The sequence below is a fragment of the Microcaecilia unicolor genome, unplaced genomic scaffold (genome assembly GCF_901765095.1).
Source record: "Microcaecilia unicolor unplaced genomic scaffold, aMicUni1.1, whole genome shotgun sequence".
Lineage (NCBI taxonomy): Eukaryota > Metazoa > Chordata > Amphibia > Gymnophiona > Siphonopidae > Microcaecilia > Microcaecilia unicolor.
Genome location: NW_021963925.1, coordinates 406299 through 427834, shown reverse-complemented (window position 1 = coordinate 427834; position 21536 = coordinate 406299). Strand labels below are relative to the sequence as shown.

The 21536-nt window shown below is 46.4% G+C and overlaps 1 pseudogene; it reads left to right on the top strand.

Moving 5' to 3' along the window:
* Positions 1-20129, top strand: part of LOC115459786 — a 107839-nt pseudogene extending 87710 nt beyond the window's left edge.
* The last annotated feature ends 1407 nt before the right edge of the window (positions 20130-21536 follow it).

Sequence of the window (21536 nt, the reverse complement as noted above, 5' to 3'; positions counted from 1 at the left end):
ATTACTACTACTACTATTTAGCATTTCTATAGCGCTACAAGGCGTACGCAGCGCTGCACAAACATAGAAGAAAGAGAGAGTCTCTGCTCAAAGAGCTTACAATCTAATAGACAAAAAATAAAGTAATCAAATCAATTAATGTGTACAGGAAGGAGGAGAGGAGGGTAGGTGGAGGCGAGTGGTTACAAGTGGTTACGAGTCAAAAGCAATGTTAAAGAGGTGGGCTTTCAGTCTAGATTTAAAGGTGGCCAAGGATGGGGCAAGACGTAGGGGCTCAGGAAGTTTATTCCAGGCGTAGGGTGCAGCGAGACAGAAGGGCGAAGTCTGGAGTTGGCAGTAGTGGAGAAGGGAACAGATAAGAAGGATTTATCCATGGAGCGGAGTGCACGGGAAGGGGTGTAGGGAAGGACGAGTGTGGAGAGATACGGGGGAGCAGCAGAGTGAGTACATTTATAGGTTAGTAGAAGAAGTTTGAACAGGATACGAAAACGGATAGGGAGCCAGTGAAGCGACTTGAGGAGAGGGGTAGTATGAGTAAAGCGACCCTGGTGGAAGACGAGACGGGCAGCAGAGTTTTGAACCGACTGGAGAGGGGAGAGGTGACTAAGTGGGAGGCCAGCAAGAATCAGATTGCAGTAGTCTAAATGAGAGGTGACAAGGGTGTGAATGAGGGTTTTGGTAGAGTGCTCGGAAAGAAAGGGGCGGATTTTTCGGATGTTGTAAAGAAAGAAACGACAGGTCTTGGCGATCTGCTGGATATGAGCAGAGAAGGAGAGAGAAGAGTCAAAGATGACCCCAAGGTTTCGAGCTGAGGAGAATGAGAGAGCCATCAACAGAAATAGAAAACGGGGGAGTGGGGAGGTGGGTTTGGGGGGGGAAAAATGAGAAGCTCGGTTTTGGTCATGTTTAATTTCAGGTGGAGTTGAGACATCCAGACAGCAATGTCAGACAAGCACTCTGAAACTTTGGTTTGGATGCAAGGTGAGATATCAGGGGTAGAAAGGTAGATTTGGGAGTCATCAGCATAGAGATGGTAGGAAAAGCCATGGAATGAGATTAATGAACCAAGGGAAGAAGTGTAGATAGAAAAGAGGAGGGGACCAAGAACAGAACCCTGAGGTATGCCGACAGGCAGAGGAATAGAAGTAGAAGAGGATCCACCAGAGTGAACACTGAAGGTGCGGAGGGAGAGGTAGGAAGAGAACCAGGAAAGGACAGAGCCCTGGAATCCAAGTGAGGACAGGGTATCGAGGAGTATGCTGTGATCGACAGTGTCAAAAGCAGCGGAAAGATCAAGGATGGCATATTGACCCCTGGATTTAGCCAGTAATAGGTCATTGGAGACTTTAGTAAGCGCAGTTTCGGTTGAGTGGAGAGGGCGAAAACCAGATTGTAGTGGGTCAAGAATAGCATGTGAGGAGAGAAAATCAAGGTAGCGGTGGTGAACAGCACGCTCAAGTAATTTAGAGAGAAAAGGGAGGAGGGAGATGGGTCGGTAATTAGAGGGACAAGTAGGGTCCAGTGAAGGCTTCTTAAGGAGAGGTGTGACCACAGCATGTTTAAAGGCAGTAGGGACACCTCTGCCCAGTTATGACTCTCTATTATATGGTTGTTGGCTAAGAGTCTGTAAGCTTGTATGTCTAATTGGTGACCTTTTACATGAGATGAGGTGGCTGGTGCCTTCAATAACTCTTATCTCCCAGCAGGTGAGGATGTCGCTTCTCAGCTCCTGGATTTCTACCTGGGGTGGCTCCTGTGCTTTGCCAGTAGAGCAGCGGGTGTTGTGGCTGGTGGTGCCCACTTTAAAGGCATACTTGGTTTTCCCTCTCCCTGTCTTACCCCATTCCCCCTCCTCCCGGAGTTCCTCTGTGGCTGCCTGCCTCTAACTTTCCTCACAGTATAAAAAAAAAAAAAAGCAGAGAGAGGCTTTCTCCTGGTTCGGTGCAGCTTGACCGCAGCTCGTTTGACTCGGTCTCCTGAGGTGAGAGTGGTGCCCAGCTCCTCCGGGGAGGTTCCCGCTGACAGCGCTCTGTGCGGGGTAAGTTTTGGTGCCAAGGCACCATTTTGTTTTCTGTATTTGATGGCTGCTGAAGGGGTTAAGCGCTGCTCCCACTGTGGGAAACGCAGATCAGCAGCGGGGCTTTGTGCTAATGCTGGCACGAGCATAGCGGGCGGTGATAATTCCCACCCGCCGGAGTTGGCAGCGGCCGCCATCTTGGAGGCGCCACGTGACTCGACCCTCGCGGTTGCGGAGGGGTCTGAGTGCAGGTGGATTCCTCGTTTCGAGGTTCCTAGAGGAGCTTTTGCCTCTACTTCCCTCAATGTGGGGGCAGATGTACAGGGTGAGTTTTTCTCCCCTGAATTTGTGCTGCTGATGCATAAGGCTTTTATGTTAAAAAGAGCACTGCCTGAGGCTCCTGACAATTCCTGTCGGTCTGGGTTGCCTCCGGGTCTTTATAGCCCAGCGTCTGCTGGAAACTTTATTTCTTCCCCCAAGCGTTTGGCTGACGCTAAGCATAGATGAGTGAATACCCCGTCTGAGGAGGACTCTTAACTCTGTTCTCCCCCGTGGTCTAGTTTCGAGGAGTCTGAGCGGTCTGGCAGGTCCTCACGGACTGATGATCCAGATGAGGGTGGCTGCTTGCCACAGGAGTTGGATGACCCTAAAGCGGTTCGGATTTTCCACCGCGACGAGCTGCCAGCTCTCACTTCTGATGCCTTACAGGCCCTTTGTAATGAAGATCCTGACGAGTGCGCTGCCTCTTCTATTAATCCTAGGATGGCTAGCACTAAGAATCCTTCTCGGGCTTTTCCCGTCCATGCGTCCATCCAAGAGCTTATTTCAGCTCAATGGTCTGACCCTGAGGGTCCCTTGAAGGTGGCCAGGGCTATGTGTCACCTTTACCCCCTGAGGGAAAGTCAGTTGACCCTCTTTGGGATGCCTAAAGTGGATGCATTTGTCACAGCTGTGACTAAAAAGACTACTCTCCCGGTGGAGGGAGGGGTCGCTTTGAAAGATATGCAGGACCGGCGACTGGAATCCGTGCTGTAGCGGTCCTTTGATATCTCGGGCCTTTCCTGGTTGCAGCAGGCGGTTGAGCAGCCCGCCGATGGAGCGGGTTCCCTCGCTGAGGTCAGTCCGCGTATGGAGTCTGCCCTGTCTTTTTTGGCTGATGCCCTTTATGATCTTTATGTGTATGAGAGAGTGTGTATGAACAACTTGAAAAGCTAAAGGTGGACAAAGCCATGGGACCGGACAGGATCCACCCCAGGATATTAAGGGAGCTCAGGGAGGTTCTGGCGGGTCCTCTTAAAGATTTGTTTAATAAATCCATACAGAGGGGAGAGGTTCTGAGGGACTGGAGAACGGCGGATGTGGTCCCTCTTCACAAAAGTGGTGATAGGGAACTAGCTGGAAACTACAGGCCAGTAAGCCTCACTTCAATTATTGGAAAGGTAATGGAAGCGATGCTGAAGGAAAGGATAGTGAATTTCATGGAAGCCAATAAGTTGCAAGATCCGAGACAACATGGTTTTACCAAAGGGAAATCGTGCCAAACGAATCTCATTGAATTCTTTGACTGGAGAATTAAATCAGGGACGAGCTATAGACGTAATCTACTTAGATTTCAGCAAAGCTTTTGACACGGTTCCCCACAGAAGGCTCTTAAATAAACTGGATGGGCTGAAGATAGGACCCGAAGTGGTGAACTGGATTAGGAACTGGTTGACGGACAGACACCAGAAGGTGGTGGTTAATGGAATTCGCTCGGAGGAGGGAAAGGTGAGTAGTGGAGTGCCTCAAGGATCGGTGCTGGGGCCGATTCTGTTCAATATATTTGTGAGTGACATTGCCGAAGGGTTAGAAGGTAAAGTTTGCCTATTTGTGGACGATACTAAGATTTGTAACAGAGTGGACACCCGGGAGGGAGTGGAAAACATGAAAAAGGATCTGCGGAAGCTAGAAGAACGGTCTAAGGTTTGGCAATTAAAATTCAATGTGAAAAAATGCAAAGGGATGCACTTAGGGAAGAGAAATCCACGGGAGACATATGTGTTAAGCGGTGAGAGTCTGATAGGTACGGATGGGGAGAGGGATCTTGGGGTGATAGTATCTGAGGATCTGAAGGCAATGAAACAGTGTGACAAGGCGGAGGCTGTAGCGAGAAGGTTGCTAGGCTGTATAGAAAGAGGTGTGACCAGCAGAAGAAAGGAGGTGTTGCTGGTGGTGGGAGGCGGGGATAGTGCTGGCCAGACTTATACGGTCTGTGCCCTGAAGAGGACAGGTACAAATAAAAAGTAGCACATATGAATTTATCTTATTGGGCAGACTGGATGGACCGTGCAGGTCTTTTTCTGCCGTCATCTACTATGTTACTATATGTTACTATGTTACTTATACATCCGGCACAGGTAGGCTTTGTACAAGAGAGATCGGTCACAAAAAATTTGAGGAACATCCTGGTGTCCTTGGAAGGATTGGGCCACTCCAACGAACAGGCTTTGATAAGTTTTGACGCAGAAAAAGCGTTTGACAGAGTGGAGTGGCCCTTTCTGTACTCGGTGCTAGAGAAATATGGATTTCACGGTAACTTTGTGCAGGCGATTAGAGCTCTGTATCACTTGCCAAGAGCGCAGGTGATGGTAAATGGCAATGTCTCGGGCGAAATCCAAATTAGTAGGGGAACCAGACAGGGATGTCCACTGTCGCCTCTGCTCTTTGCGCTTCAATTGGATCCTTTAATTAGAGACATATATGGATGTGCAGCGATCTCGGGGGTACAACTTAAGCAGCAGGAATTCAAGCTGGCTGCTTTTGCTGATGACTTGCTAATGATAATCACAAAACTGAAAGAAACTCTGACGAATCTCTTGGAAATCTTTCAAGAATATGGGGATTACTTGGGTTTCAAATTAAATATAGAAAAGTCAGAAGGTCTTGCGATCAATGTGAACATACAAAAACTATGGCCGAGCGGATTCCCCTTGAAACAGGCTCACAACTCCTTTATATTTATGGGTATTTTGCTGCCGGCTAGACCAAAAGAACTATCTATATATATAAAAGGCACCACTGAAGCCTCCAGCCGAAAGTGTGAAGCGCCAGAGATATCCGGTTTCCCCATGAGTGAAGGAAAACAGCACAGCAGGAAATCCCACGAAACTGTGAAGGACTCGGGGGGGGGGAGGGGAGAGAGATGCCCTCACTCTCTCTCTAACAAAAACACAGAACAGCAGGAAACAACACTGAAGGACTGGACTCGGAGGGGGAGGGAGAGAGGGCAGAGGGCAGGGACACACACACTCCCACATGCACACTCTGAAGAAAACCTTGCTAGCCCCCGTTTCATTTGCATCAGAAACGGGGTTTTTTTTTTACTAGTATAAATTAAATGTAGCAAAAATACTGGAACAGACGAAGCAACAATTAGACTCCTGGGGTACTTTGACGCTGTCGGGTAGGATAAACCTTATTAAAATGGTGGTGTTGCTGAGATGGCTATATGCCTTGCAGATTTTGCCCATAGTGCTGATGCAGAAAGACATAAAATGTTTCTATCGACTAATATTTAGGTTCTGTTGGGCCAGAAAATGAGCTAAAATGCAGCAAAAACACATGTTGGGAGGTTGGAGACGGGGGGGACTGGGAATTCCCAATATTAAATACTACAATATAGCATGCCTACTACGACTGGTGAGAATTCTCTGTTGTTATACAACGTTGGCAAAAATCTCTACACCCTCTCATCTGGTTCTACAGCAAATGATATGTTCAAGGTGACTGCTGAATGATCACTCAGCACAGTGTCAAGTATGCTCACTTTAGAGAGTGTGTTCAGCCAGGAGGTGGTAACCAACATGTAGTCTATCCGGGAGTATACATTATGCGGGTGAGAGTAAAACGTATATTCTCCGAGGACAAGCAGGCTGCTTGTTCTCACTGATGGGTGACGTCCACGGCAGCCCCTCCAATCGGAAACTTTTTTTTTTGTTAAATTTGTACCCCGCGCTTTCCCACTCATGGCAGGCTCAATGCAGCTTACATGGGGCAATGGAGGGTTAAGTGACTTGCCCAGAGTCACAAGGAGCTGCCTGTGCCTGAAGTGGGAATCGAACTCAGTTCCTCAGTTCCCCAGGACCAAAGTCGACCACCCTAACCACTAGGCCACTTCTCCACTTCACTAGCAAAGGCCTTTGCTAGTCCTCGCGCGCCCATGCGCACCGCGCATGCGCGGCCGTCTTCCCGCCCGAACTGGCTCGTGTTTGTCAGTCTTCTTTTGTCCGCGCTCGGGACGGTCGTGTTTTGCGCCGTTTCGCGCCCCTCAAATTTGACCCTCGCGCGTCTTCGCGATTTCACAAAAGAAAAGACCTCGGTCTTTGTCCCTTCCCGTGTGTCCAGTTTGTTTCCCTGACGTAAGTTTCCTTTTGCTTTCGGGGTAGGCCTTTTTTGGGGCCTCGGTACGGGTTTTTTCTCTCTCCCTTATTTTTGGTGCCCTTCGTCGCCATCGCGAATTTTGATTTCGCCGGGGTGATTTTTCCGCCCATGTCATCGAAGTCTCCCAGCGGCTTCAAGAACTGCACCCAGTGCGCCCGGGTAATCTCGCTCACTGATAGGCACGCGTCGTGTCTTCAGTGTCTGGGGGTTGGGCACCGCCCGCAGGCCTGCAGTCTTTGTGCTCTTTTACAGAAGAGGACTCAGGTTGCGAGATTGGCCCAGTGGAACGTGTTGTTCTCGGGCTCTTCGTCGACAACAGCACCGGAGGCATCGAGTGCATCGACGTCGGCAGCATCAAGACCTTCGACCTCGGCATCGACTGCATCGAGGTATCGACCCTCTGCATCGTCGGTACCGAGACATCGGAAGGCTGCGTCGGCGTCGGTGGTACCGGGACCTCCGCTGTTGCTGATGTCGTCAGACGGTGGTGCTTCAACTGGAGTGCAGATGAGGGCTGTCCATTCCCCTGCTGGTGGCGGTGAGCCTTCAGGTGGGTCTCCTACCCTGAGGGCTCCTGCGGTACAGCCCCCCTGAGACCGACCTTCTTCGGCCTCGGCCCCGAGGAAGAGACGGCTGGATTCTACGTCCTCCTCGTCGGTACCGGGAAGCTCCGGTGACATGCTTCGTTTGAAGAAATGAAAGAAGCATCGACACCGGTCACCTTCCCGCATCGGTACCAAGAGCTCTGGGTCGCCAAGGGAGTCGGCACCCAGTAGGCATCGGCATCGGGAAGACCGCTCACCCTCTGTTCAGGAGGTGTCGATGCGCTCCACCTTGGACAGCCCGGAACAGACTCTGACCTCGACGCCTGCATCGGCTTCCATGTCTTTCTCCACAGCCGCTCTGCACGAGAGTGTCCGGGCTGTTCTCCTGGAGATCCTGGGAGAGCTGTTGCGCCCTTCCCCTCCGGTACCGGTGGTGCTTGCGCCACCGGTACCGTCGAGTGAGGCGCCGGCTGGCCCCTTGCCCGGGGTGAGGTCTCCGACATCGGTACCGCTTGCTGTATCGACTGCGGCCGCCTCCCAGGAAGGCTCCCCGACGACGTCAGCGGATGGAGCTTCGCCGGTGCTGGCGAGGGAGTCTACCTCTCGACGATCCCACCGTGGCCGTGTTTCCACGGAGTCGAGTCGGGCACGGCTTCAGACACAGGTTCATGAACTTGTTGTGTCTGACACCGATGGTGAGGCCTCGTGGGAGGAGGAGGAGGACATCAGATATTTCTCTGACGAGGAGTCTGATGGCCTTCCTTCTGATCCCACTCCCTCCCCTGAGAGGCAGCTTTCTCCTCCCGAGAGTCTGTCTTTTGCGGCCTTTGTCCGGGAGATGTCTACGGCCATCCCCTTCCCAGTGGTCGTGGAGGATGAGCCCAGAGCTGAAATGTTTGAGCTCTTGGACTATCCTTCTCCACCTAAGGAAGCGTCCACAGTACCCATGCATCATGTCCTAAAAAAGACATTGCTGGCGAACTGGACCAAGCCTTTAACTAATCCCCACATTCCCAAGAAGATCGAGTCCCAGTACCGGATCCATGGGGACCCAGAGCTGATGCGCACTCAGTTGCCTCACGACTCTGGTGTGGTGGATCTGGCCCTAAAGAAGGCTATAAGAGTTCTAGGGAGCATGCTTCGGCGCCCCCGGGCAAGGACTCTAGAACCTTAGACTCCTTTGGGAGGAAGGCCTACCATTCTTCTATGCTCGTGGCCAAAATTCAGTCTTAGCAGCTCTACACGAGCATCCATATGCGGAACAATGTGCGGCAGTTGGCGGGCTTGGTGGACAAGCTCCCTCCTGAGCAAGCCAAGCCATTTCAGGAGGTGGTCAGGCAGCTGAAGGCGTGCAGAAAATTCCTGGCCAGAGGGGTATATGATACCTTTGATGTTGCGTCCAGGGCCGCTGCTCAAGGTGTGGTGATGCGCAGACTCTCATGGCTGCATGCCTCCGACCTGGAGAATAGGATCCAGCAGCGGATTGCGGACTCCCCTTGCCGAGCGAACAACATTTTTGGAGAGAAAGTTGAACAGGTGGTAGAGCAGCTCCACCAGCTGGATACCGCTTTCGACAAGTTCTCCCGCCGGCAGCCTTCAGCATCTACCTCCTCAGGTAGACGTTTTTATGGGGGAAGGAAGACTGTTCCCTACTCTTCTGGTAAGCGTAGGTACAATCCTCCTTCTCGACAGCCTGCGGCCCAGGCTAAGCCCCAGTGCGCTCGCTCTCGTCAGCAGGGTGCGCCTCAGCAAGGCCCCACGTCTCCCCAGCAAAAGCAGGGGGCGAGCTTTTGACTGGCTACAGCAGAGCATAGCCGACATCAACGTATCGGTGCCGGGCGATCTGCCAGTCAGGGGGAGGTTGAAAGTTTTTCACCAAAGGTGGCCTCTCATAACCTCCGACCGTTCGGTTCTTCAAATAGTCCGGCAAGGATACACCCTCAATTTGGCCTCAAAACCTCCAAATTGCCCACCGGGAGCTCAATCCTACAGCTTCCAACACAAGCAGGTACTTGCAGAGGAACTCTCCGCCCTTCTCAGCGCCAATGCGGTCGAGCCCGTGCCATCCGGGCAAGAAGGGCTGGGATTCTATTCCAGGTACTTCCTTGTGGAAAAGAAAACTGGTGGGATGCGTCCCATCCTAGACCTAAGGGCCATGAACAAATATCTGGTCAAGAAAAAGTTCAGGATGCTTTCCCAGGGCACCCTTCTTCCCATGATTCAGGAAAACGACTGGCTATGCTCTCTGGATTTGAAGGACGCCTACACGCACATCCCGATACTGCCAGCTCACAGGCAGTATCTGCGATTTCAGCTGGGCACACGTCACTTCCAGTACTGTGTGCTACCCTTTGGCCTCGCCTCTGCGCCCAGAGTGTTCACGAAGTGCCTGGCTGTAGTAGCAGCGGCGCTTCGCAGGCTTGGGAGTACACGTGTTCCCCTATCTCGACGATTGGCTGGTGAAGAACACATCCGAGGCAGGAGCTCTACAGTCCATGCAGATGACTATTCACCTCCTGGAGCTACTGGGGTTTGTGATAAATTATCCAAAGTCCCATCTTCTCCCAGTACAGAGACTCGAATTCATAGGAGCTGTGCTGGGTTCTCGGACGGCTCGTGCCTATCTCCCAGAGACGAGAGCCAACATCTTGTTGTCCCTCGTCTCTCGGGTGCGAGCATCCCAGCAGATCACAGCTCGGCAGATGTTGAGATTGCTGGGCCACATGGCCTCCACAGTTCATGTGACTCCCATGGCCCGCCTTCACATGCGATCTGCTCAGTGGACCCTAGCTTCCCAGTGGTTTCAGGCTGCTGGGGATCTAGAAGGCGTGATCCACCTGTCCACGAGGTTTCTCAAATCCCTGTATTGGTGGACGATTTGGTCCAATTTGACTCTGAGACGTCCTTTCCAAATTCCTCAGCCAGAAAAAGTGCTGACTACGGATGCGTCTCTCCTGGGGTGGGGAGCTCATGTCGATGGGCTTCACACCCAGGGAAGCTGGTCCCTCCAGGAACGCGATCTGCAGATCAATCTCCTGGAGTTACGAGCGGTCTGGAACGCTTTGAAGGCTTTCAGAGATCGGCTGTCCCACCAAATTATGCAAATTCAGACAGACAACCAGGTTGCCATGTATTACATCAACAAGCAGGGGGGCACCGGATCTCGCCCCCTGTGTCAGGAAGCCATCAGCATGTGGCTCTGGGCTCGTCGTCACGGCATGTTGCTCCCAGCCACATATCTGGCAGGCGTAAACAACAGTCTGGCCGACAGGTTGAGCAGGATTATGCAGCCTCACGAGTGGTCGCTCATCTCCAGAGTAGTGCGCCAGGTCTTCCAGGTGTGGGGCACCCCCTTGGTAGATCTCTTTGCATCTCGAGCCAACCACAAAGTCCCTCAGTTCTGTTCCAGACTTCAGGCCCACGGCAGACTGGCATCGGATGCCTTCCTCCTGGACTGGGGGGGAAGGTCTGCTGTATGCTTATCCTCCCATACCTCTGGTGGGGAAGACTTTGTTGAAACTCAAGCAAGACCGAGGCACCATGATTCTGATTGCTCCCTTTTGGCCGCGTCAGATCTGGTTCCCTCTTCTTCTGGAGTTGTTCTCCGAAGAACCGTGGAGATTGGAGTGTTTTCCGACCCTCATCACACAGGACGAAGGGGCGCTTCTGCATCCCAACCTCCAGTCTCTGGCTCTCATGGCCTGGATGTTGAGAGTGTAGACTTTGCCTCTTTGGGTCTGTCAGAGGGTGTCTCCCGTATCTTGCTTGCTTCCAGGAAAGATTCCACTAAGAGGAGTTACTTCTTCCATTGGAGGAGGTTTGCCGTCTGGTGTGACAGCAAGGCCCTAGATCCTCGCTCTTGTCCTACACAGACCCTGCTTGACTACCTTCTGCACTTGTCTGAGTCTGGTCTCAAGACCAACTCTGTAAGGGTTCACCTTAGTGCAATCAGTGCATACCATTACTGTGTGGAAGGTAAGCCGATCTCGGGACAGCCTTTAGTTGTTCGCTTCATGAGAGGTTTGCTTTTGTCAAAGCCCCCCCGTCAAACCTCCTACAGTGTCATGGGATCTCAATGTCGTTCTCACCCAGCTGATGAATCCTCCTTTTGAGCCACTGAACTCCTGCCATCTGAAGTACTTGACCTTGGAAGGTCATTTTCTTGGTGGCAGTTACTTCAGCTCGTAGAGTCAGTGAGCTTCAGGCCCTGGTAGCCCAGGCCCCTTACACCAAATTTCATCATAACAGAGTAGTCCTCCGCACTCACCCTAAGTTCTTGCCGAAGGTAGTGTCGGAGTTCCATCTGAACCAGTCAATTGTCTTGCCAACATTTTTTCCCCGTCCTCATTCCTGCCCTGCTGAACGTCAGCTGCACACACTGGACTGCAAAAGAGCATTGGCCTTCTATCTGGAGCGGACACAGCCCAACAGACAGTCCGCCCAATTGTTTGTTTCTTTTGATCCATCCATATGCTTAGTAATTTTGTTTTTAGAATAGTTTCTACCATTTTGCACGGCACGGTCATCAAGCTTGGTCTATAATTTCCTGAATCACCTCTGGAACCATGCTTGATTTTAAAGATAATTTATATATTACTAATAACTCTGCAAGTTCACTTTTCAGTGCTATCAACACTCTGGAATGTATACCATCCAGTCCAGGTGATTTACTATTCTAATTTATCAAAATTGCCTCATTATATATTCTAGTTTAGCGAAGGTACTTACCTACAGAAGGTGTTCTCCAAGGACAGCAGGCTTTATATTCTCAAAAGAGGGCGACACCGACCAGTGTCGCCCGGTCCGGAACTTATAACCAGTATAAGTACAGCTTTGTGGAGTGCGAGAAATGGTCCACTATGCATGTGCCTTCCCACTCTCTGCAAGAACGTAGTCTCCTCAGTTTAATACTACAGCAAAAATAAAGTTAAAATAACAAAGGAGACAACTCCAAGGGAGGTGGGAGGGAGGGATTGTGCTACATACCTGTAGAAGGTATTCTCCGAGGACAGCAGGCTGATTGGTCTCACTGATGGGTGACGTCCACGGCAGCCCCTCCAATCGGAAACTTCACTAGCAAAGGCCTTTGCTAGTCCTCGCGCGCCAATGCGCACCGCGCATGCGCGTCCGTCTTCCCGCCCGAACCGGCTCATGTTCGTCAGTCCCATATGTAGCAAGACAAAGACAAGGGAAGACACAACTGTGAGAATATAAAGCCTGATGTCCTTGGAGAACACCTGCTACAGGTAAGTACCTTTGCTTTCTTAGAGAACAAGTGGGCTTATTTATTCTCACAAGTGGGGAAATCCCTAGCATCCAGGCTCACCAAAAACAACAAAAATTGGACAACTGGGCCTCATAACGGCAAGGACATACATAACCAGATTAACCTGAACTATTTACAATCTAAATAAGAGTGCAGCCTGGAAAAAAATAAAACAGGCCTAGGAGGGTTGAGTTGTATTCTTGACCCCAAATTAGATTGGCCTATTAACAAAAATTTGGTTTTATCTTTATTCAGTTTCAGAGAGTGCCTCAAAATCCAAGAATCTATCAAACTAAGGCAGTCTCTTATTTTGATTTTTTCTGCAGATTGAAGTGTGGGTAATAGGACTGTAGTTTCTGCGTAGATGAAAACTGTATAGCCAAATTGCCCTAATATATTAATGCAAGGAACTCATAAATACATTAAAGCTGGCAACAATGGTCAGCCTTGAGGAACCCTGCATTTTACCCTCTACGCATGAGAGTGAACCTTGGAATTTTACTTTTTGTAATCTAAATGTCAAAATGCTAGCAATGTCAAAAATCCTCCGAACCAATGAAAAACATTTCCCACATCAACCTCACTCAATATAAACAGTTAGTGATATGACAAATCGAAAGCAGTGGACAAGTCAACTTACATGAGAACTTGTTACCTTTGCCTAGTAAGGCTCTATTTTTGGCTACTAAGGAACATAAGACTGTCTCAGTACAGTATCTTTATGAAAGCCGGATTGTGGCTGAATCAAGGGCCTCCAAAGTAGCTGCAAACAAAGATTCATGGTGCAGGATCTTGGCTCAGCTCAGACTAAGATAAAGACAAAATGAGAGAAACAAACAAAAAAAGGGTAATGAGGGACCCATTAGAATACAGCCTTCTATGTTAGATGCTCCTCCCTCATGAAGGGGTCATCTTCCAACAGAGAATTCCAGAGTATAGCCTAGCCTGAAGATGTCCAGGACTCACTGATCTGAGGTGATTTCAGTCCATCTCTGATGAAACAGCTACAACCTTCCTCCTATGAAAATAGAGGATAGGCCCAATCACCGTCACTGGGAGGCCCGAGAGGCTCCAGATGCCTCTTGGCCTTCATGGTGACCCCCTCAGAAGAACTGAAAGGAAGGAACTGTACTCCAAACCTACTTCACTGGGTTCCACTTGACCTGTCTGGATGGTATCTCCTTGTCTCTAAAAATGCTTCCTGACTGTAGAGGGAGATCTAATCTCAGGGAGTCTAGGAACTTTGGATCCACCCAAATTCTTCACTAGCTTCTCCAAATCTTCCAGTAGTTAGGAAGTAGGGCCAGTGCCAGGCAGACAGTTTGTGCCACAAAACTGGCAGGAAGAGACAAAGATTAAGTATCCATGTGTTTAATCATTAAGTAGAACCTGTGAAGAAACAGATTCAACTCTGGCCACCTTGTTGGGCAGACTGGATGGCCTGTGTAGGTCTTTTATCTGCTGACATTTACTATATTACTATGTACAAAGTAACTTCCCTCTAAAGGGCATCTGACTCAGACATACCTTTGAAGCCACAGTCACGGACCAATTCCTTAGCCAGAGGAAATGCCTCTCCAGCACTGCCAAGGCCAAATTCTTTGCTGAAGCATTAACTACATCATACATGGTGTCCTCCAAAAAGGCTGTACTTAACTCTTAACTTTGACATCCTTAGAAACTTGAGCTGTGGTCCCCCAGGGAATCCAGAAGTCTTTCTGCCCAGCAAAAACAGGCTTCAACCACATAGCTAGCCTCACAGATCTGCTACATTTCTTAGAAGGGATGAATAAATATGTGGATCCAGGTGAACTAGTTGATTATTGTGTATCTGTATTTTCAAATGGCATTTGACAAAGTATCTCATGAACAACTCCTGAGGAAATTAGAAAGTTATGGGATAGGCAGTGCCCCATTGTGGATTAAGAACTGGATAAATGTTCAGTATTCTCCACAGAGAAGGGTAGCTAGTGGGGTTCCCCTTTTTAACATTTATAAATGATCTAGAGGCGGGAATAACTAGCAAAGCAAGTAAATTTGCTGATGACACAAAGTTATTCAAGGTTGTTAAATCACAAGAGGATTGTGAAAACATTGCAAGAGGACCTTAAGAGTAGTAGTAGTAAGAGCCTGGAAGAGTGGGCATCCAAATGGCAGACAATGTTTAATGTTAGCAAATGCAAAGTGATGCATGTAGGAAAGAGGAACACCCATAGTTGCATAATGCAAGGTTCCATATTAGGAGTCACTGCCCAGGAAAAGGATCTAGGTGTCATCATTGATGATACGTTGAAATCCTCTGCTCAGTGTTCAGTGGCATCTAAGAAAGCAAATAGAATGTTAGGAATTATTAGGAAAAGATTGGAAAACAAAGATGAGAATGTTATAATTCCCTTGTATCGCTCCATGGTGCGACTGCACCTGGAATACTGTGTGCAGTTCTGGTCACTGCATCTCAAAAAGTATATAGTGGAATCAGAAAAGGTACAGAAAAGGGCAATGAAAATGATAAAGGGGATAAGTTGACTTCTCTGCAAGAAAAGGCTAAAGTGGCTAGGGCTTTTTTAGCTTGGAGAAGTGATGGCTGAGGGCGAGATACAATAGAGGTCTATAAAATACTGAGTGGAGTGGAACAGGTAGACATGAATTGCTTGTTTACTCTTTCCAAAAATGCAAGGACTAGGGGGTACACAATGAAGCTACTAAGTGGTGAATTTAAAACAAACCAGAGAAAATATTTCTTCACTCAACATATAATTAAACTCTGGAATTCATTGCTAGAGAATGTAGTAAAAGTAGTTCAGCAGGGTTTTAAAAAGTTTTGCATAATTTTCCTAAAAGAAAAGTCCATAAGCCATTATTAAGATGGACTTGGGAAAATCCACTGTGTTTTTTTTTTTTTTTTTTTCTAGGATAAGCAGCCATAAAATCCGTTTTGACTGGTATCTTGCCTGGTACTTGTGACCTGGATTGGCGCTGTTAGAAACAGGATACTTGGCTTGATGGACCTTTGGTCTGTCCCATTATGGCAACACTTGTGCTTATGTTCTTATAATAACTTTTTCTTATCTGTTCTGGAATTTCCTTTCATCATAGAATAGCATCTCACTCTTGTGGTAAGGCTCAATATATAATGAGGTTTATATTCAACAGGGCTGACTGTAATCAAGTTGGCTGTGTTCAGTCAGCTGAATCTAATTGTCAATTATATTTGGTCAATTGGTTACGAGTAACTAAGGGGGGACAGTTACTTTTTCACATGGGTGTTGAATAACTTTGAGACCCCTTTTACCAAACCGCATTAAGCGCTAATGTGTGCTTATTGCAGGAAAAATGTCCTAATACAGGGCCAGCAAAATGTTTTGCCATTTGCACATGCTAGCAGCACAGTATTTGAGGGAGGGGGGCGTATTTGGCAGAGAATGGGCATGGAAGTGCTATTCACTTAGCATGCTGACAGCGTGTCAACTGAATAAGGCTGTAAGGGCTCCCATGTTGGGGAGGGGGTACATTAATGCTAACAGCGCACAGCCAGAAATGAAATAATTGAAAGGCCAAATTTATAGCTATGCTAGAAATGAGCTTAGTTCATGGGAAAGTCCTGGTTTATTTATTTTTTGTTTTGGTGCATTTGTACCCCACACTTTCCCACATAAGCAGGCACAGTGTGGCTTACATAAATCAAGAGCATGCACTAAGCCCATTTACTAGCACAGCTTGGTAGTAGAGCCCCTTTTTTCCTTAAATGAAGTTATAATTTAAGAACTGTGTGTTCAGGTTCCTTTTATTTAAAGATCAAGAACCATTCAGTGTTTCATACAGAGGAAACCAAGAGAGGTTAAATACTTTTTATATCACTATTCTTGTATATAATAGATTATACTCAGAATTTTGCCACAAAGGCACATTATAGCAGAAGAGCCCAGTACATATGAAATGCTTTTTTTGAGTGATTGGTGGGGGGGAGTTTTTTTTAAGACCACATATGACCAAATTCATATATTCTGTGGGATTTTTTTTCTCTTCCTCCCCCCCCCCCCTTTTAGTGTCTGACTGCCCAAGGGAAAGCAAGCAAGTGGCATCTGAGAACTCCTATCCTGAAATACAGACCAGAGAAAGCCTACCAGGTTTGGAGAAAAATAAGAATGTGTTACATCAGGCTGCCAATTTGAAGCAAAGGAACCATGAACATACTAGAGGACAGGACGTAAGTCAGAGAGGCATAGCTGATCTACCTAATGAAAACCTCAGCCAACCAACCAACTCTACAGAGCACTGGGTAGTCCACCAAGATAATAGAAAGAAAGAATTGAGCGAATGTGAAAAAAAGGCTGATGATCAAATAAAGCCTGCCTTAGATCATAAAGGAGAGGCCATAAATCAGTTCCATATTGATGGGAAAACCTTCATCGTACGCTCAATTCTTGCGGAGAAGCAAAAAAGTGAAGAACAGTACAAGTGCCAGCAATGTGAGAAAAGCTTTAGCAAGCAGTTTCACCTGACGGCACATGAAAGGACTCATAGAAAAGAGAAGACTTACCAGTGTTCAGGTTGTGAGAGGAGTTTCCATCATAAGTCGGGCCTTGTGGCACACCAAAGAATCCATTCTGGTGCTACTCCTCATCAGTGTACAGAATGTCAACAGTCTTTCAGCTATAAGTCTGCACTTATTGTTCATCGCAAAATTCACAGTAACAAGAAGCCACAACCTGTGCAGACACCACAGTCAGTACAGAATCTACAGCCTATGCAGAAGCCACAATCCATGGAGAAAACTAATAATGCCCAACCAACATTTGTGTTAGGAGGTAAGCCCCACAAATGTTCCTCCTGCGATAAAAGATTCAATGACCCTGCTCTCCTTGTTGCACACCAGAAGGTTCACACAGAGGAATTGCCCCATCGATGCAGTCAGTGTCCTAAAGAATTTGAGAATGCATCTCTCCTTGTTGTTCATCTAAGAACCCACATGCCAGATAAACCACACAAGTGTGACCATTGTGATAAAAGTTTCAATAACCCATTACTACTGGTCAATCACAAAAGGATCCACTCTGATGAAAGCCAGCACCCATGCAACCAGTGTACAAAATCCTTCAATGACCCAGCATTACTATTGGCTCACAAAAAAACCCACACAGAAAACAAGCTCCCATGTGGACAAGGCAAGGAAGGCATTAGTACAACAACCCAGCCAGTAAAATTGCCCTACAGGTGCAGTCACTGTGACAAAAGCTTTGCTTATCAAGCACTGCTAAATGAGCACCTGAAAGTACATGTAGGAGACAAGCCACATAAGTGTGATCACTGTGAGAAAAGCTTCAATGATCCAGCACTCCTTGTTGCACATAAGAAGACGCACTCAGACGCAAAGTATTTGAATACAAAGCCTATGCAGAAACCACCACAAGGCAGTCAGCCCTCAATTACAAGTCAAAAGATTTAGGAACTGAGGCTTCTGTTATGCAGAATCTTTATTCTATTTATGTTTTATTTAGAATTAAAACTCAGATACTGTGATATGATTCTGTTGAGCAACACTGTTTATCTTTCCCATTGTCCTTTGTGCTGCTCATAACCTCTGCAACTGCAGAGAATTTTTTTTTTAAAGCATGTGAAATGTCCAACTTCATATTTACTTCAAAAACTGCTTTATCTCCTGCTGCTGCTTTTTACAGTTCTTCTGGAAATTATAGGTGTGTAGTGTTTAAAAAAGAAAACAGCTTTCACTGTTGTCACTGTTTTTATGTTTATACTGTCCTTTTTTATTATTCTTTCACCAAATAGCATAGATATTCCCTGAGGATTTTAATTATTTTTTTTGGGGGGGGGGTGGTCAGGCCTTGCAATTGAGTACCACAGGGGGGAAAAAAACCCTGTAAAAACTAATTTTTGCTTAGTGCTTTTATTAGCTCTGCTTACTAAGTGAATTGTTTTGTAGTACTGCTGATCTAAAGAGCAAGTATATAAAATGTTTTTACATTACAGTAATACTTAATCTTAAAGGTAGAATTAAGAAAATCAGGGGATTTTTTTTTTTTTTGCCAGTCTTAGGACTGAGAGAGGCTCTCAAGCTGCTGTTGGCACTAATTTCTTGGTGCCAGTGACTGGGACAATACTGTTGTTTCTGTAGCTTTGATATCAGTCTGGAATGGGGGAAACCACGGTGTGTGTTGTATCTATTTAACTTCTGTGAGCATCATGGAATCCCATTGATAGTGTAGCTGCAAAGTTCTGAAGAGGAGCTTACTGAGACTCAAAACGACACTACTAAGCACAGCTTAAAATATCCATACATCCTAAAGAAATGGGATCAAACCATGGCTGCCTCAGAATGTCAGAATCCTTGGAAGTCTTCCTTCATAGAAAAACTTTGTTTCCTATATTTTGTAGAATGGTCTGTAATTTTTTTTTTTTTCATTTGAATCTGAGCTTAAGTTTAAGGTAGTTTTGCTCTACTTTCCCTTGGTAGACTAGCACCAGTTTATTGAAAGAATTTCCCATCAATGGTAATTCTTGTAATCTATTTACAGCAGCAACGCTACAGGGCATTTTATACTGAAGATAATTGTATAGTGAAGAATAAGTATCATACTATTTTTCAGCTTTCCTGTTTTCTTTCCTAACTAGCACATATAGTTTCTGGTTTTCCATGGTTTCATTGGAGGATTTTTTTTTTTTTTTAAAGTTCTGTTACAGTAACTGTCTCAATGGTGTCATTTTTGCCTGACATTCATAGCTATTAAAACTGCATGCATGATGTGCTGTTATCCTTAATATATGGTATGAGAGTTGTAGACCCTAGGAGAATGATAGAGAAGTCAACCAGTTTCTCATTCATTCTTGTGTTCTTCCTAGCCCACACAAAATGTCTTTACCACTAATTTACTGGTGGCTCAGGAATTACTGATTAGTCCAAAAGTTAAAAGGGACACCTCCTTTAGGGAGCATTCTCAACAGTTTATTGGCCAACAAGAGACTGCCGTAATAATGGCATCTGTTTTCCCTTTCTCCCTCCTGGTCTTGAGGTCATGCTCTCTGTGGGCTGCTGTCCTGGCAACAATGGTTTCTCAACTTTCTTCCTTCCTTTGCTTATACTATTCTATGTGGTAGTTGTAGATCCTTACTTTTCCTTTTGATTTTTACCATTTTATTAACTGCTTTGATTTTAATTTGGAAGGCAGTATATCAAGCCTTAATGAACAAACATCACTTGATCTACATGCCTAGATTCAACTAACCCAAGTGGATAGGGAGCTCCAAACCTGGATGCACTGCAGTTTGCAGTCCTTTGGCCTGAGTCATGAAGCTGGTCTATATTTCATTTCTCTTAATTTAATTTTTTTTTCTTAGTATTTTTTTTGTTCACCAAAACTTCAGAAATCTAAAAATACCTAAACCCCTTTGAAACAGAAGTTTAGGATTTTTGTGCTTTGCCATTCTTGGTTACCTCTTTAAAGACAGTCCTTGGTATTGTAGTAATGTGTTTCTCTTACTCAGTTGTAACTGAGTGGGGCAATTCTGGTCTTCTAATTAAAGGTATTTTTTGTTTCCATTTTGAACACTGATTCACAGGCACCGAAACATTTTTTATTTTAAACAAAACTTTAAACCTCTGGAGAAAACATGTCAAAAAATGTATATAAGCTTGCTCGATTTATACAGTAAAGGTAATGGGATGTTTGAATTTTTTCTGATATAAAGACTTTGCTGTGTAATGAACCCTGGTCAGAATAGTTGAGGATAATCATTCCCTCATTTTACAATTTAAAAGTTTTATGAAAATGAGATGTATTTTATAGCCTCGTTAATAAAAGCATGATGATTATCTTGTAGAATGTTCATAATCCAATTAGTAGTCTATGCTGCTTTATAAAAGTTGTTTGGTTTTTTTAATCTAGAAGTTTTTAACTGTGTGGTTGCAGTTTCTCAGAAGTGGAAAGTGGGGTTTGTGCAGAACTTGCAGGTAGGTGCACATTTCCCCTTTCCTCATCCTCACCACAAGAGAAGCTACCCAGATTGGTTTATTACAGAGAACCCATGGCACCTACCTGCAAGTTCTTCACAGTCCCTCAACTGGTTCAGACCACGTTATAGGGCAGTGGCGGCATACTCCATGCCAGAGATGGGGGTAGTTAACTTTTTAAAAATACTCAGGTAAAAAGTAAAAATACTGGCTTCATGTAGTGAAGTAAAATAGAAAGTCTTATCAAAAAAAAAATACTCAACTAAAAGTAATAAAGTACTGCTCTTAAAACTGATTTTTACTACAAAGTAAAAAGTATTCTTAAGTTGGACCACAGAATCTAGTATGTTTACAAGCAAACTTCCATGAAATCATCAAAGTCCTTCCTAGAAAAAAAACTCCCTAAGCATTGCCGTGGGCAGAAGAACATTTTATACACCTTTCTGTAGCGTCCCTCCAGACCGGCCCAGAAAATGACTGATGGTTGTGCATGCCTTCCAGCAGGTGGAGACTGACTCTCAGGAGTGCCAATAAGAGCCCCAGCTAGCTAGAGATAGATTCGGTATTCTGAGTCTCCACCAGGTGGAAGGTGGTGAGCCCTTCAGTCTCTTACTTCTCATCTTCTTTCTAATCTTTCCTGGTGCGAACTGTTTATCTTTATGGTTTCACTTTTCTTCTGTGCACCGGCGTTAGTTATTAGTCAGGCTGAGGCCTGCGGGGGTTCCCTGTAAGCCTTGTAGGTGTCACAGGTGGCTGGGTCCCTCCCCCCATGACCTCCTCCTATGTTTGTACAGGCAAGAGCCTCCTTGACAGTGAAATATTGCAGTAACCGCGACCCCTTTGCGAGAAGTGTGTTGAAGTCTAGGAGAGACAGCCATGTTAATCTTCTTAAAAAAAAAAAAATGAACGAGCAAAGCATCTGTGCTTCAAGCTTTGCTATTCTTTGGTGTAGCTCAGCTGTCTTTCAGGGGGATTTTTTTCCCCATAAAAATAAACAATCGTAAAGCCTTGCACCATGGCGGAAAAGGTCCGGCACTGTCCGGTATGTTAGAGAAGGGGGGTCTGTCAGAGAAAGGGTCTCATGGTGGCTGGAGTCTAAGTTCTGTACCACCAAGGAAATACCATTAGTTTCTTCAATGGAAGAAAAGATCACAAGGCGGAAGGCATAGATGTTCTTCAACCTTGGCCGTCAGGGCTGCTTTATATTTTCCTTCCGTGGCCTTTCCTAGAGTGCCTCATTCAGAGGATCGAGATGCACAGGGGTCTTGTAGTCTTGAGAGCTCCACAGGCTGTGGTATTCCGATCTCATGCATCTTCTGGTAA